The following is a 16,895-nucleotide window of genomic DNA, read 5'->3' as shown; positions in this document are numbered from 1 at the left end:
TGTTTAATCCTAAATGGGTCCTGTTAAGAATTTCTTCATTATTTTGTCCCTGGAAGGCCTGGGAAAAACTCTTGGTGGGCTTTTGTTACCTTCCAGCCTTTGTATAAGGGCGCTGGCTTTTAATATTTAACCAGTCAGTCAATACTGAAACAGGTGTTGTGGGGGCCTGTGTTAGTGAGACCTGGCCTGCCACACTTCCACTTCTCAGTTTCCAAGTGCTTTCACTCACACACTGTGAAAGGAACATAAATCTTGGGGCCCCCAAGTCACTAAGCTAAAGGGAAAAGTCTAGCTGGGAACTGCTTAGGGCTGACCTGCCTCCCATTCTATTCAAAGTCACCCCTCTGCTCACTGAGGCCACTGCGTATCTGATAGCCTCCTTTGGAAAGGCTCATCAGAAACTCAAAAGAAGGCAACTGTTTGTCTCTCACCTGTTCGTGACCTGGAAACCCCCTCCCTGATTCCAGTCTTCCTGCCTTTGCTTCAAGTTGTTCCATCCAGACTGAACCAATATACTTCTTTTTTTTTTTTTTTTTTTTTTTTTTTTTGAGACGGAGTCTCGCTCTGTCGCCCAGGCTGGAGCGCAGTGGCGTTATCTTGGCTCACTGCAACCTCTGTCACCCGGGTTCATGCCTTTCTCCTGCCTCAGCCTCCTGAGTGCCTGGGACTACAGGTGCCTGCCACCATGCCCGGCTAATTTTTTGTGTATTTTTAGTAGTGACGGGATTTCACCGTGTTAGCCAGGATGGTCTCGATCTCCCGACCTCGTGATCCTCCCGCCTCAGCCTCCCAAAGTGCTAGGATTACAGGCATGAGCCACCGCACCCTGCCTCTAGGTGATTTTTTTAAACCACTTTTACTACAGGCTGGGCATAATGGCTCATGCCTATAATCCCAGCACTTTGGGAGGCTGAGGCATGAGGATCACTTGAGGCCAGGAATTTGAGACCAGCCTGCACAACATAGCGAGAACTTATCTCTACAAAAAATATAAATAAATAAGCAATAACTGGGTATGACGATGCATGCTTATCATCCAAGCTACTTGGGAGGCTGAGGTGGGAGGATCACTTGAGCCAAGGAGTTCGAGGCTGCAGTGAGTCATGATCGTGTCACTGCACTCCAGCCTGCGCAACAGAGCAAGATCCCACCTCTAAAAGAAAAAAAACTTTATTACACAAGTGCATGTGTGTGTGTGCGTTCATAATCAAGCTATAGTTTTCTTTGGTGCATGTTAAAATGGACATCAGTGTTGTCTTCCTTTGGTTACCTTTCCTCTGCCTGTCTTTTAAACTGCTTGTGATATTTTTGAGAGGTATTCCTATTGGTGCTAGAGACCCACTTCATTCGTATCAGCAGCACCATCGCCCCTGTCCCACAATGATGTCACTGGTGAGCATTTCATGTTCTTTCTTCTCTTATGAACAATGGGGCCACCAGCTTTCCCAGCTTTCCCCCATGCCCACGTGGTTGTGCTGTTGCTGTGTGTGCACCGCAAGCAGAATCAGAAGGGAGATATGCTCATATTCGGATGTCCCTGAAGGTCTCTTCAGGACTTTGACAGGGCTATAATCCCACCAGCGATTGGTCAGCTCTTGGGCTGTCTCAAATCGCCATTGCCACACCTTTAATTGACCTTTTTTTTTTTTTTGAAATGGAGTTTTGCTCTGTTGCTCAGGCTGGAGTGCAATGACATGATCTCGGCTCACTGCAACCTCCGCCTCCTGGGTCCAAGCGATTCTCCTGCCTCAGCCTCCTGAGCAGCTGGGACTACAAGCCCCTGCCACCACACCCAGCTAACTTTTGTATTTTTGGTAGAGACGCGGTTTCACCATATTGGCCAGTCTGGTCTCAAACTCCTGACATTGTGATCCACCCACCTCGGCCTCTCAGAGTGCTGAGATTACATGCGTGAGCCACCTTGCCTAGCCTAATTGACTTTTTTTTTTTTTTTTAGAAAATAAAAGCCCAATTGTTTAAATTGATTTAAATTTAAACAGTGGCTTAAATTGACTTTCAATGACTATGTGTGACCCTGAGCATTTCTTACACACATCAGCTGGTCAAATTCTTTGAATTTTTCTTTTCAGCAAATGCAATGATCATATCCCTCTTCTTTTAGTCGCCTTATAGTCTCTCTCCTCCATTTTTTTTCTTTTCTTTTCTTTTCTTTTTTTTTTTTTTGCTATCCGTCTGTTTTGGTAGGAGCTATCTATACACAGTTTGTGCTCTGTAACCAGAATTTCTGCATCTATAGATCCAACTAGTCTTGTATTGAAAATATTTTGACCGGGCGAGGTGGCTCACACCTGTAATCCCAGCACTTTGGGAGGCCGAGGCGGGCGGATCAGGAGGTCAGGAGATCCAGACCATCCTGGCTAACACAGTGAAAACCTGTCTCTACTAAAACTACAAAAAAAAAAAAATTAGCTGGGCATGGTGGCGGGCGCCTGTAGTCCCAGTTACTTGGGAGTCTGAGCCAGGGGAATGGCATGAACCCAGGAGGCGGAGGTTGCAGTGAGCCGAAATCGCGCCACTGCACCCAGCCTGGGCGACAGAGCAAGACTCCGTCTCAAAAAAAAGAAAAAAAGAAAAAAAAAAAAGAAAATATTTCAAAAAATAAAATATAGCAATCCAATAAAAAGTAATACAAATAAAAAATAATAGCCAGGCGCCGTGGCTCAAGCCTGTAATCCCAGCACTTTGGGAGGCCGAGGCGGGCAGATCATGAGGTCAGGAGATAGAGACTATCCTGGCTAACACGGTGAAACCCCGTCTCTACTAAAAAAAAAAATACAAAAAATTAGCCGGGCGTGGTGGTGGGCGCCTGTAGTCCAGCTACTCTGGAGGCTGAGGCAGGAGAATGGCGGGAACCAGGGAGGCAGAGCTTGCAGTGAGCTGAGATCCGGCCACTGCACTCCAGCCTGGGCGACAGAGCGAGACTCCGTCTCAAAAAAAAAAAAAAATAATAATAATAATAATATAGTATAACAACTATTTGCATAGCATTTACACCGTATCAGGAGTTATGAGTAACCTAGAGATAATTTAAAGTATACCAGAGGCTGGACCCTGTGGCTCACCCCTGTAATCTCAGTACTTTGGGAGGCCAAGGTGGACAGATTACGTGAGGGCAGGAGTTCGAAACCAGCCTGGACAACGTGGTTAAAACCCGTCTCTACTAAAAATACAAAAATTCGCTGGGAATGGTGGCGCATACCTGTAATCCCAGCTACTTGGGAGGCTGAGTCAGGAGAATCTCTTGAACCCGGGAGGTGGAGGTTACAGTGAGCCAAGATCACGCCACTGCACTCCAGCCTGGGCAACAGAGTGAGATTCTGTCTCCAAATAAATAAATAAATAAAAATATACAGGAACATATACTTGCATTATATGCAAATACTGCACCATTTTATATCAGGAACTTCAGCAGCTGTGGATTTTGGTGTCTGCGGGGAAGAAGGGGTCTTAAAACTAATACCCCATGAATTCTGAAGGATGACTGCATTTTGCATATTAAACTTTCCCTGGTGATACGGGCAGGAAGGAGCCTCTTCCAGTTGACAGCTCATCTTTTGACATTTTTAGAGCCTGAAGTCAGAAATTATTATTATTATGGTTATTATTTTTAAAATGTAGGCATAGTCTAACCCATTTTTAAAGGTTATGCTTTTTTTTTTTTTTTTTTTTTTTTTGAGACGGAGTCTCACTCTGTAGCCTCAGCTGGAGTGCAATGGCAGGATCTCGGCTCACTGCAACCTCCGCCTCTCAAGCTCAAGTGATTCTTATGCCTCAGCCTCCTGAGTAGCTGGGACTACAGGCATGGTTATGCTTTTTGTATTTTATCTAAGAAAAACTCCTAAACCTGAGGTTATAAGATATTTCCCTCTATTTCTCAAAAAAAAAAATTTTTTTTTCTTTTACATTCAGGTTTGTAATCCACCTGTAGTTCATTTTTAAGTGAACTACAAAAATGAGGCCGGGCGCTGTGGTTCACACTTGTAATCCCAGCACTTTGGGAGACCGAGATGGGCAGATCACCTGAGGTCAGGAGTTCGAGAGCAGCCTGGCCAACTTGGTGAAACCGCATCTCTACTAAAAATGCAAAAATTAGCCAGGCGTGGTGGCACATGCCTGTAGTCCCAGTTGAGGCACAAGAATTACTTGAACCCTGGAGGAGAAGTTTGCAGGGAGGTGAGATCACACCACTGCACTGTAGCCTGGGTGACAGAGCGAGACTCCGTCTCCAAAAAAAAAAAGTTTTGCATGAAGTTGAGATTTGATCACATATCATCCACAAGAACAGTCAATTGTCTCAGTCCTGCCTATGTGGAATTTGGTTTCTTCTCTCATTGTTTTATAACTGCGACCTGTCTCATATGCCAAGACACAATTTAGTCAGTCTGTTTCAAACCCTTCTGAACCTATGCATTGCTCAGTTTCTCTGTCTCTGAGCTACGGTTTTCATTTCTTTTTTTTTTTCTTTTGAGACAGGGTCTCGCTCTGTCACCCAGGCTGCAGTGCAGTGGCGTGATCATGGCTCACTGCAGCCTCAACCTCTCTTGGGCACAGGTGATCCTCCCACCTCAGCCTCCGGAGTAACTGGGACCACAGATGCATGCCACCATGTCCAGCTAATGTTTTTTTAAATTTTTTTTAAAGATGGGGTCTCACTATGTTGCCTAGGCTAGTCTCAAACTCCTGGGCTCAAGAAATCCGCCAGTCTCGGCCTCCCAAAGCACTGGGATTACAGGTGTGAGTCACCACGCCCAGCTCCACATCTTATTTCTTAATAACATTTCCATCTACAGATCCTGGTATTTCTGGGGAAATGCTTTTTAATATCTCACACTTAGATCTTTAAATTTCCACTTTTGACTTAACCTGAGGTGCAGGCTGGGTCAAGATTCCATTATCATTCAAAGAATCATTCTTTTAGTGTGAAGAACCTCTATTTGGGCCTCAAAGTTGTTTGCACCTCGAGGGTTATTTTGTCTGATTTTGCTAGCCCAACTTGGCTTTCTTTCTATTGGTATTTGCTTTGCGCATTTTTTTTTCCTAGCTATTTTCACCTTCCGTTTGGCATTTTGTTGCAAACCCTTCTCTTGTAAATAGCATGAAACATTTTAAATTGCATAATCTAATCTCTGTCTTTTTACAGATTTATTAAATCATTGAACATCGAACAAAACTAAGGATACGCTATTCCTACTATTTTATTTTACTTTTCTTCTTTTTTAACTCCTTCCTTCCTAACTTCCATTTAGTATTCAGTTTTTAAATTTATTATTATTTTTTTTTATTTTTGAGACAAAGCCTGGCTCTGCCACCCAGGCTGAAGGGCAGTGGCGCAATCTCAGCTCACTGCAACCTCTACCTCCAGGACTCAAGTGATCCCCCCACCTCAGCTTCCTGAGTAGCTGGGACTACAGGCGCTCACCACGACACTTGGCTAATTTTGGTATTTAATTTTATTCTTCATTTTTTTGTATTTAATTTTATTCTTCATTCTTCATTTTCCTCCACTAGTTCAGGAGTTATATGTTCAATTTCTATTTTTAACAGGAACACTTAACCTTAAAATGTCAAAATCCAGCAACATCTAACTACTTTTACTCACTTCTTCCCTTTCTTATCCTCTCTGTGAAGGTAGCCTAATCTTTAGAAATTAAGTTTCACTTTGTTGTTAACACCAGTTATTATTTTGTTAAACAGCTAACAATCACTTAGTTTTACTGGCTTGTTTCCAATGTCTTTGGCTGGCATTGCTGTTCGCATCCTGCTGTGCTATTCAGGGTGTGAATTTCTTCCTAAGGCAGAGCATCATTTGGAAGATTTTTCAGCAAGAATTGCAGAGCTCCTTGTTGGAAATATTTACGCTATCATCACTCTCCAACAGCAATTTAGCTGCATTTTCTATTCTTGCTTGATAGTGAACATTTCCTGAACAACCTATAAATGCCTGTCCATTGACTTCCTGACATCTCTCATGTCAGGAAGGCCGTCTGCTAGAAGTCTGGGAGTCATTTCTTTTTCTTTTTTCTTTTTTTTTTTTTTGAGACGGAATCTTGCTCTGTCACCCAGGTTGGAGTGCAGTGGTGTGATCTCGGCTCACTGCAACCTCCGCCTCCCAGGTTCAAGTGATTCTCCTGCCTCAGCCTCCCAAGTAGCTGGGATTACAGGCATGTGCCATCATGCCCAGCTAATTTTTTTATATTTAGTAGAGACCGGGTTTCACCATGTTGGCCAGGTTGGTCTCAAACCCCTGACCTCAGGTGATCTGCCCACGTCAGCCTTTCAAAGCACTGGGATTACAAGTGTGAGCCACCACCCCTGGCCAAAGGTTACCTTTTTAATTGAAAATAAATAAATAAATAAATTGTAGCAAAATTTACATATAATTCGCCATTTAAAAATGAACAATTCAGGGGCATTTAGAACATTCACCGTGTTGTGCAGCCATCACCTCTGTGTACTTCCAGAACACTTTTGTCCCCCCAAAAAGAAACCTGGATTTTATCAAGCAGTCACTGTCCCTTTCCCCGCCAGCCCCTGGCAGTCACGACACTGCTTCTGGTTCTAGGGATTCGCCTATTCTTGAAATTTCATTTTCATAAAAATATACACTATGTGATTATTTGTGTCTGGCTTCTTTCTCTTTGTAAAATGTTTTTGAGGCTCAACCACTTTGTATCAATTTTCAGTGCTTCATTCCTCTTCAAGGCTAAATAATATTCCATTGTGTGGATGGACCACATTTTGTTTATCCATTCCTTCCACTGATGAACATATGAGTTATTTCTGCCTTTTAGCTATAATGAATAGTACTGCTGTGAACATTTGTGTACATATTTTTCTTAGAACCCTTGTTTTCAATTATTTTGAGTACATACCTTGGAGTGGAATTGCTGGTTCACAGAGTAATTCTATATTTAACTTTTTGAGAATCCACCAAAGAATTTGTTCACAGTGGCTGTACCATTTTAGACTCCCACCAGCAATGTACAAACATTGCAGTTTTGTCACATCCTTGTCAACACTTGTTATTTTCCATTTTAGATTTTAGCCATCTCAGGGAGTATGAAGTGGTGCTTCACTGTGGTTGTGATCTGCATTTCCCTAATCACCACATTTTGCTTTCAATATCTACTATCTGGTATAGTTTTTGCATCTTCTTCATACACCCCACAGTTCTGTAAAACATCCTCAACCATCACTCCATAAGCATCAGTTCAAGGACATTGCCTCAGTTTTTCCCAGCCAAAGAGTCACTCACCTGAGTTTGGCTTCTTGGTGGGTTCTGTGAACAAAGAGAGAAAATAAATTCAATATGCATTGAAGATTCATCAGAAGCACAAAGAAAGGCCATGAACGCCCTGATGAAAGATGAAAAGGGAGTGACAAAGCAATACAAAGTAAATGATATGGACACAAATTCCATGTTGTATTCAGAAGAAAAGCAAGAAAACACCCTTAAAATCCATTCAAAAACAATCCACCCTTGAGGCTGTGAGGATGCCCACAGGATGGCCAAAGTAGCTGAGAACATCCAAGACAAGTAAGTGAGCTACCTGCCCGTAGAGCCACCATAGAGCTGGACGGTGGAGAGCGGGGCAGGGGGAGGCAAAAGAAAAGATAAAGACTTTCAGCTTCTAAAATGATGGCTTTTCTCACTTTCTTTCATTCACTCATTTATTCATTCAGCAAATATGTATTGCATGGATGTGGCTATCAGGTCAGGAGTGCTCAGGGTGCAGCCTGTGACCACCCTGCTCAGTGAACCTGGGTGTGCAGTGAGGGTGGGCAGACAGAGGCAGGAGGAGGTTTGAGGAAGATAAGTCAAAGGAGGTGGAGTCGGCCATGGCTGGGAAAATTGGAGCTTCAGGGCTGTGCAATGGCCAGACTTCTTCCAAACAGAGGAAACAGTGTATTTGAAAGCATGACATAACAGCCTCGCATTGCCTTGGTAGGAGGAAGCTGGAACACAGGGGTATACGTGTGGTGGGGGCATTCACTGGGGGTGCAGCGACTGCAAAAAGGAGAGTCTGAAGCTCCAAAGGGGACATACGATTTCGCATGTCCTGTATTTTAATTGAAGGTTTCCCATCACCTTTTCTCCTTCCTGCCACCTCCCTCTCCCTTCCTGCCCTCACTTCTTCCTTCTTCCTCTCCTTCCTTCCTTCTCTCCTTTCTTCCTTCCCTCTCTCCTTTTCCCCCTTCTTCTTTTCTTCTTCCCCACCCTCCTTTCTTCCTCCCTCCCCTCCCCCTCTCTCCTTCCTTCCCTCCATCCTTCCTTCTTTCTTTTCCTTCTTCTTCCTTTCTTCCCCCATCTGTCTTTCTTTCCTTCCCCCGCTCCTTTCTTCCTTTCTTCCCTTCCTCCTTCCTTCCTTCCCTCATTCTTTTCCTATCTCATCTCCTTTCTTCTTCCTTCCTTCCCTCCATCGTTCCCTCTCTCCTCCCTTTTCTTCCCTCCTTCTTTCCATCCTTTTTTCCTCCCTCCCTCCCTCTTTTCCTCCCTCCTTTCATTGTTTCTTTCTCTTTTCTTGCTTCTCTTCCTTTTCCCTTCCTTTCTCCTCCCACCCTCCCTCCCTCTCTCCCATCCTTCCTTTCTCCATCTTCTTTTTAAAATGTAAAATTATAAAGATTTTTTAAAATAGTGATACACTCACAGAGTTTCTTAAAGCCCAAGCAGTATAGACAGTGAAAAGCGAATACCCCACAGTCGCCATACAGGTGACTGTGGTTCCTGTGCACTGGGGCTTCCTTCCCATATGGAAGGGCTGTGGATGAGCAGGCACATGCCTGCCCATTCATGGGGGGCTCTTGGCAGCAAAATGATGCATTCAAAGATGTGTTTGCAGGCACTGGCAGTCTTCTAGGTGAGCAATGAAAAGGTAGTAACAGGTGAGTGGTAAGGAAGTTTATTTCTGTGATTTTTAAAAAATCAACATGAAACTCACATATCATAAAATTTGACATTTTAAGGTGCACAATTCAATGGTGTTTCATATTTTCACAATACTGTACAATCACCACCTCTATCTGTTCCAGAACAGTTTCATCCCCCCAAAAGGAGACCCCATAACCACGAGCAGTCCCTCCCTTTTCTCCCCTCTTCCAGCCCAACCATCGCTAAGCCACTTTCTGTCTCTCTGAATTTGCCTGTTCTGGATATTTCATATTAATGGGATCCTACACCCTGTGGCCTTTTGTGCCTGGCTTCTTTCACGGAGCACATTTTCAAGGCTCGTGAAGCATGTATCAGAACCCCTCTTCCTTTTTACAGCCAAATAATATTCTGTTGCATGGAGGGACCACATTGCGTTCATTCATTCATCTCCTGATGGACAGTTGTGTTGTTTCCACCTTTGGCTTATTGTGAAGATTGCTGCTGTAAACATGGGTACACAAATATCTGTTTGAGTCCCTGCTCCCAATTCTCTTGGGTACCTGTCTAGGAGTGGAACTCCTGGGTCACATGTCAGTGATCTTCCAGATCAGTAACATGTCTTGTTCTGTATCTGAGCCTACCAGCCAGCCCGTCCTTCACTATTGCACAGGGTTCTCTTGCAGCTATGCCTCATTCTTTGTCCAAACCAAATGCTGGTGCTACACACTCGGTCTGAATTTTGGAGAAAATCCCCCAATGCTTCCAAAGTGGTTGCAACCACACACCTGCCTCCAACTCCCACCCCTCAGTCTGCCTTGACAGGGTAAGATTCAATCTTCATCTTTTCTAACTTGATGGGAGAAATGGCAACTTCATGTTGGGGTGGGTCATTACATTTTCCTGTTGCACTGACAACAATTTTGTATCTGCTTTGTAGGGATCATTATTAGCAAAAACATCACTGTGCGCAGAAAACTGGGAGAGAGATGAGTTCCTATTGTCTTGTTGTCGGCTTTTTAGGATCAGATCTGGTTATCATTCTCTCTTCCTCCAGCAAACACCATTATGTAACTGCCCTGTTCGACCAGTTGTTCCCAATGCTAAAGCCCAATGGAGTCTTCCTCTGTGTACATAAAAGATTATTTTTCTTTCACAATAAATGTTTGAATCTCAATTAGACTGTCTGCCTCGAGCAGGACTTTCTGCAGGGCCCAGGATGCATATTTTCAGCATTCTGGTCAGTCAGAAACATTCCAGCTGACCTTGAACTGATAAAACACCGAATGGGAAGATTCCAGGTCCTCAGTACCCTGGAGAAGAAAAACTCACAGCCCCATGATTGAAGGTAACCAGACAAGCTGATGGGAGAACAGAATGAAGTGTGCTCTGGGAGGAGAGATTGGAGGCCATGGATTGGGACCAGGGTGTAGGACAATGAGGGACATGAAATGAAGTGTAAGAAAAGCAGAAACTGGGCCGGTAATGCTGGTGCACGTCTGTAATCCCAGCATTTTGAGAGGATTGCTTGAGCCCAGGGGTTCAAGACCAACCTCGGCAACGTAGTGAGAATCCGTCTCTACAAAAAAAAAGAAAAGAAAAGAAAAAGCTTGGCATGGGGGCACACACCTGTTGTTCCAGCTACTTGGGAGGCTGAGGTGGGAGGATCACTTGAGCCGGGAAGTTGAGGCTATGTGGTAAGCTATGATTGCAACACTGCACTCCAGCCTGGGCAACAGAACGAGACTCCCATCTCAGTAAAATAAAGTAAGATAAAATAAAATAAAATAATAAAATACTAGCATATTCCTAAACCACAGGTTTAGAAGCACAGACCTACCAAGAAATGAGTCTGAGACATTTAGAGAGTGTGTAAATGTTTGTCTCGAGGCATTTGTAATCTCCCACGAAGAACAGAGCTCTCAACACCAAGAAATTCGCAACACTGGCCCAATCCAACCCCAAAGTAACTATACAGCTGATGCTGTTAGATCCAAGCTGAAAAGAGAAGGCTCCCCTTGAAATATCGGCACTTACCGGGGTCATCAAGGGCGTCCGCCAAGTCAAAGTCTCTTTGACCTATTGGGAGCAAACAGGGCATAAGTCACCCCATGATAGAAAAGCCAGAATCCCCCTTGTTCCTCACCTCATGCTGCTCCTCTCCTCCTGCAAGCCTAGGGTCACCCAGAGCACTAAAACTAACCTGACTATGAGCTACGTGGGAGATGCAACCACCACCTCCACCTAGTCCCAGAACATACTCATTACCCAAAAGAAGACCTGTGTCCCCATTCAGCAGTCACTTCCCCTTCCGCCTCCCCAGCCCCTGACAACCACTAATCCACTTTCTGTCTCCATGAATTGTCTGTTCTGTGAATTTCGTATAAATAGAATCCTACAATATGTGGTATTTTGTGCCTTGCTTCTTTCACTGAGCATGATGCTCTTGAGTTGCATTCACGTTGCAACTTGTGTCAGAGCTTCATTCCTGCTCAAGGCCAGGAAACTTTGAAGGAAGCCTCTCTCCAAGCACATAGACCTCTCTCCTGGACTCTGGACTGTACCACTCACAGCTTAGAACTGGCATTTCCTGCCCCCCGCCCCCCACCCCACACAGAGTCTACGTTGAGAGGGGCTGCCCTAGAAGAAGGTGAAGCATAACAATGTGAGGATCCTGGATCCCTGAGAGACTATATGGAGCATAGGACACCTTTGCCACCTCACCTGGCTGCAACACAAAAAAGACACAAACTTTTCATTCTTTGGGGGATGTTTGTTACAGCAGCTAGCCTACGCTGACAAATACAGGGTCAGGAAGCAACCTCTGTGGACAAGCTGAGGTTCCTACCTGATCCAAAAGCAGTTAACCTAATGAATGTGTCTGCAGCAGAGAGAAGAGAACATTCACATCTTTGTGACTCATCATTAAAAACACACTGCAGAATTTGTGAGAATGAAGAGTCCCTCTTGCTGACACATATGCACACCTTGCTCTTATTCCTCCCTTGCCCCCTGCCAGTACTAACCTTGTAGAGAAAACACCACCAGAGAATTTATCAGGAAGTAGAGGATGCAGCCAGGAGCACATTGAATCAGCAGTTACTATGCATTGAGTTCTGTTGCAATAATACCAGGCACCCAAGCATCTCATCCGCCCACCCGAGGATGTTGGTATGACCAGCAAGCATATTTCCCAAAGGAAGAACCTGAGGTTCCGGGACGTTCAGGGCAAGGCAGGAACAGAGTCAGAACCTGCAGAATTGTCCAGGGGGGACAACCTCTCACTCAAACACTAAGCCATGGAGGAGACTAAGCCTGGGGCAACCAGGTGAGCCCTCGGTGCTGGCTCTCCCCAACTCTGATGTCTGTCTCCCTCCCAAAAATCTGTCTGCCTGGGTGATGCTTGCTCTGTGGGAAGGTTCAAGGGCTCCAACATAGATTCGTACAGCCTGTGGCATGGCTCCAGCCAGATGCCACCCAGGCAGGTTTGCGGCTCCTCGTGGAGGTAATCAGGGCCTCTCCAGAGCAGAAGGTGCATCCCCAGACAGGAGCCCCTAAGTCAGGACAGAGTCACAAACCTTGGAGGGAAGGGGGACTCTGAGCCCAGGGCGCACACAGCAGCTGCCCCTGGGCCCAGACTGAAGGCTGGGAGCTGGTGGTGCCATCGCAGGTCAAATCCCACACAGCCATTTCTCTCAAACTCTGGGTGCCCCACGTCCCTCTCAGATGATGTTCTCTGCTGCCAGTGATCACTGCAGGCTCGCCTTGAAGAACAACCCAGCCCTTCTTTGCTCCCTCCAGCATTCTCCCTATTTGTTGTTGTTTTCTTTTTGTTTGTTTTGTTTTTAGATGGAGTCTCGCTCTGTCGCCTAGGCTGGAGTGCAGTGGCACAATCTCAGCCCACTGCAACCCCCACCTCCTGGGTTCAAACGATTCTCTTGCCTCAGCCCCCTAAGTAAGTGGGATTACAGGTGCATGCCATCACGCCCAGCTAACTTTTGTATTTTTAGTAGAGACAGGGTTTCACCATGTTGGGCCAGACTGGTCTCGAACTCCTGACCTCAAGTGATCCGCCTGCCTTGGCCTCCCAAAATGCTGGGATTACAGGCGTGAGCCACTGCACCTGGCCTCCTCCAGCTCTCTTGGTCATCATGGTCCAAGCTGCTCAGACTGGGCTCAGGGACAGGAGCCGCCTCAGCCTCTTGGATCCGTGCGACGTCTCCCCTCCAAGGCTGCCAGCAGTTCCAGTCAAGACACCTGTCCAGGACCCCAGAGTTAAGCGTCTTGGCTATGCACACACCCTGAGAATTTACATTCCAATCCATGTTCACCGTTGACCAATATCTTTCACTGCGTTGTATCTCGGCCCATCCCAGCAATTCCAGGCATCCCCTCAGCAACTACTTAACAATCTCCTCCCAATCCGTGTACCCGGCCACTCCCTGCTGTTGCCCTAAATAACCAAAGGCCTCAGTGTTATCTCTCCCCTCCCAGTCCCTCCGCTCTGAAATGCTGTTGCATAAAACAGGCAGGCGGCATGGGAGGGCTGCAGACAGCTCGTCTCATCCTGCAGCAGGAGGCCAGGTTGCAGCGGAGGTTCCTTCAGCTTTGAGATGCTCTGGATGACCCTGGGGGATGACAGGAATTGAGGGTGGGGAGTGTCGCAGAGGAAGTGGAGCCTGGGGGTTTTAGGCTTTGCTTGGTTTCAGGGGTTGCACTGCAGCCAGAAGTTGCTGCATTCGTGACTCATACACACGAGGCTGTTGTCGGTCACACCCAGACCTCGTTACATAAACAAGGCGGACTCTGGCCAGCATCAGGCGGCCTGGGCACTGAGACAGTCTCCAGTCCTGCACGCCAGGCAGGAAATCTATCTCCCAGGCAGGGCCCCCTGTCCTCTCTCCTCTCCAGGGAAGTTACAGCAAAGTCACGGCTGGGGTCCTCATGGGCCTGGAGTAAGAACCCTGGGCTGGGAGATGTCCCAGGTAGACTGTCTCCAAGGTCGGGGTTGCACATGACGCTATTGCTTTCACGGGGTTTATTTTCCACCGGGAACATAAGACGGGGCAGGAACAGGAGATCTGTTTCCGATTTGCTTTGCTTATACTTAGTGAACTCAGCAGCTTTTAATCAAATCCTTGTGTTCTGGGATCCCTAAACCCCCAAGAAGAAAGCAGCCTCATTTTGTGCTGGGACTGTGACAATGGTCCTCGGTTGCTGGCATCCTGGAGATGTCGATTAAGTGGCTCCTGTTGGTGGATGGGAGGGCCGAGCGTTACACATGAGCCCCCAGTAAAGCTGTGCTCAGGACCCCAGCCATGTGACACAGCGCTTTGAAGCATTCTTCTGTAGCCCGCAGTCACCAAACCCCTCTTGGGCCCAAATTCCACCTCTGCCAGAGTCAAAGATGCTTCTTATTGGAGTTCCCCTGCCCCCCACCCAAATTCCTTACGTTGATTCAGACCTACACGTGGTTCAGGCTTAGGAAACAATACCGCCAAGGGCAGGCCTCAGCAGCAGCCTCAGAAGCAGCCGTTTCTCTCGGAACTTCTCCAGCCCCTCGGTCTCTGAGTCCCATTCTCCCCTGAGGCACCGAAGGAACTAGAATCCCTCTTCCCAAGACAGGTCCCAGAAACAAGAACACCTCTCCCTCAAAGCCAGCCATAAAACCTAAAAACAGGACTCTAACTGTCCCTCTATCCTATCTGTATAAAGAGTGGCACAGGCCGGGCGCGGTGGCTCACGCCTGTAATCCCAGCACTTGGGAGGCCGAGGCGGGCGGATCACAAGGTCAGGAGATCCAGACCATCCTGGCTAACACCGTGAAACCCTGTCTCTACTAAAAATACAAAAAATTTAGCCGGGTGAGGTGGCAGCGCCTGTAGTCCCAGCTACTCGGGAGGCTGAGGCAGGAGAAAGGCGTGAACCCGGGAGGCGGAGCTTGCAGTGAGCCGATTTCACGCCACTGCACTCCAGCCTGGCAACAGAGTGAGACTCCGTCTCAAAAAAAAAAAAAAAGAGAGAGAGAGAGAGAGGCCCAGAAGAATCTAGATACACAGGCCTGGCTGGGTTTCCCCGCTCAGACCTTCAGCATTGGATCAGGCCCTTTTTGTCCAACCCTATTTCTACACAGCTATCCAGACTTGGTTGAACCAAAGCATAAAAATAGACAATCTCCCCTTGTAACTTGGGGTCTTCATTCTGAATGCTCCCCTGTATACACGTTAAATACATTTGTATGTCTTTTCTCCAATTAATCCATCTGCTTTGTGTCCATGATTTTCAGTAACACATCAGGGGCCACGACCCCAGAAAGTCAATATAACAAACAGCAATTTTGCCAAGCAAAGAACGTACCGTTGCTCAAATAATAATAATGCAATATCAAGGCCAATGCCCACTGAACATTAGCTGCCACCAGCACAGCTGCCACGCAGCACAGGAGAGCAATCGACCCACAGCAAAACCTCTGCTTCCCACTGAATTATTTACCTCAATCTAAAGAAGAAAATCAGCTCCCGGCAGGCTCTGAGCAGAAAATAAAAAGGAACACACAGAGACTGTCTAAATCCCTGACCCCAATTACCGCTATTGCCAGCAGAATCTGTACACCACGGAATTGAATTAGAGTCATCACAGGACGTGCAACCACATTAGTAAATTCAGACAGGCTCTTCTGTTTCACTATTCAATCCAATATCCTTTGATCTACGTGCCCTGGAGAAACAAAGCTCTTTAAAGCAATTGTTCTCTTCTTTCCTCCCTTCCTTCCTTCCTTCCTTCCTCCCTCCCTCCCTTCCTTCCTTCCTTCCCTCCTTCCCTCCCTCTCTCTTTCTCTCTTTCTCCTTCTTTCTTTTTCTTCTTTTATATAGAACCTCACTATGTTGCCCAGGCTGGAGTACAATGGCGCAGTCTCAGCTCACTGCAACCTCCACCTCACAGGTTCAAGCGATTCTCCTGCCTCAGCCTCCAGAGTAACTGGGATTACAGGCGCCTCCCACTATGCTCAGCTATTTTTTTTTTTATTTTTAGTAGAGATGGGGTTTCACCATGTTGACCAGGCTGGTCTCGAACTCCTGACCTCGTGATTCGCCCACCTTGGACTCCCAAAGTGCTGGGATTACAGGCATAAACCACCGCGCCTATCCTTTTTTTTTTTTTTTTTTTTTTTTTTGATATCGAATCTCACTATGTTGCCCAGGCTGCAGTGCAATGGCGCAATCTTGGGTCACTACAACCCTTACCTCCCTGGTTCGAGCGATTCTCCTGCCTCAGTCTCGCGAGTAGCTGGGATTACAGGTGCGTGCCACTACGCCCAGGTAATTTTTGTATTTTTAGTAGAGACGGGGTTTCACCATATTGGCCAGGATGGTCTTGAACTCCTGGCCTCAAGTGGTCCACCTGCCTCGGCCTCCCAAAGTGCTGTAATTACAGGCATGAGCCACTGCCCCCCGCCTGTTTTTTCTTTCTTTACATAGGATTGTACTGGCTTTCTCTGAAGTGTGGGTTCATTTAAACCAATCTTTCTGGGGTCAGCTGCTGCGGTCGAAGCCACTTAGTGGGTCTTAAACCCATAGAACCCTTCTCAGCTTGAGGAAGCCCACAGAGGGAAAAGTTCTGAGGTTCTACAAACCTGGCACAGGGACCCCGAGAAGAACAAATCTTAACTTCCTTCAGGCAAATCCTAAGGTTTATCTTTGACTCCAGCTCAGCAATTAAAAACTATATATGTGAATATATAGAAAGCATATGATAATGGCTCTTGTGACTGAACTTGTTACTGGAAAGGGTCTGAAATCAGACCCCAGCAGAGGGTTCTTGGGTCTTGCACAAGAAAGAATGTGTGGTGAGTCCATAAAGTGAAAGCAAGTTTATTAGGAAAGTAGGGGAATAAAGAATGGCTACTCCATAGAGCAGCCCCAGGGCCGCTGGCGGCCCATTTATATGGTTATTTCTTGATGATATGCTAAACAAGGAGTAGAGTATTCATGGCTCCTCTTTTTAGACC

The sequence above is a fragment of the Macaca mulatta genome, chromosome Y, assembly GCF_049350105.2.
Source record: "Macaca mulatta isolate MMU2019108-1 chromosome Y, T2T-MMU8v2.0, whole genome shotgun sequence".
Taxonomy (NCBI): Eukaryota; Metazoa; Chordata; class Mammalia; order Primates; family Cercopithecidae; genus Macaca; species Macaca mulatta.
Note: the sequence above shows the minus strand (reverse complement) of the source record.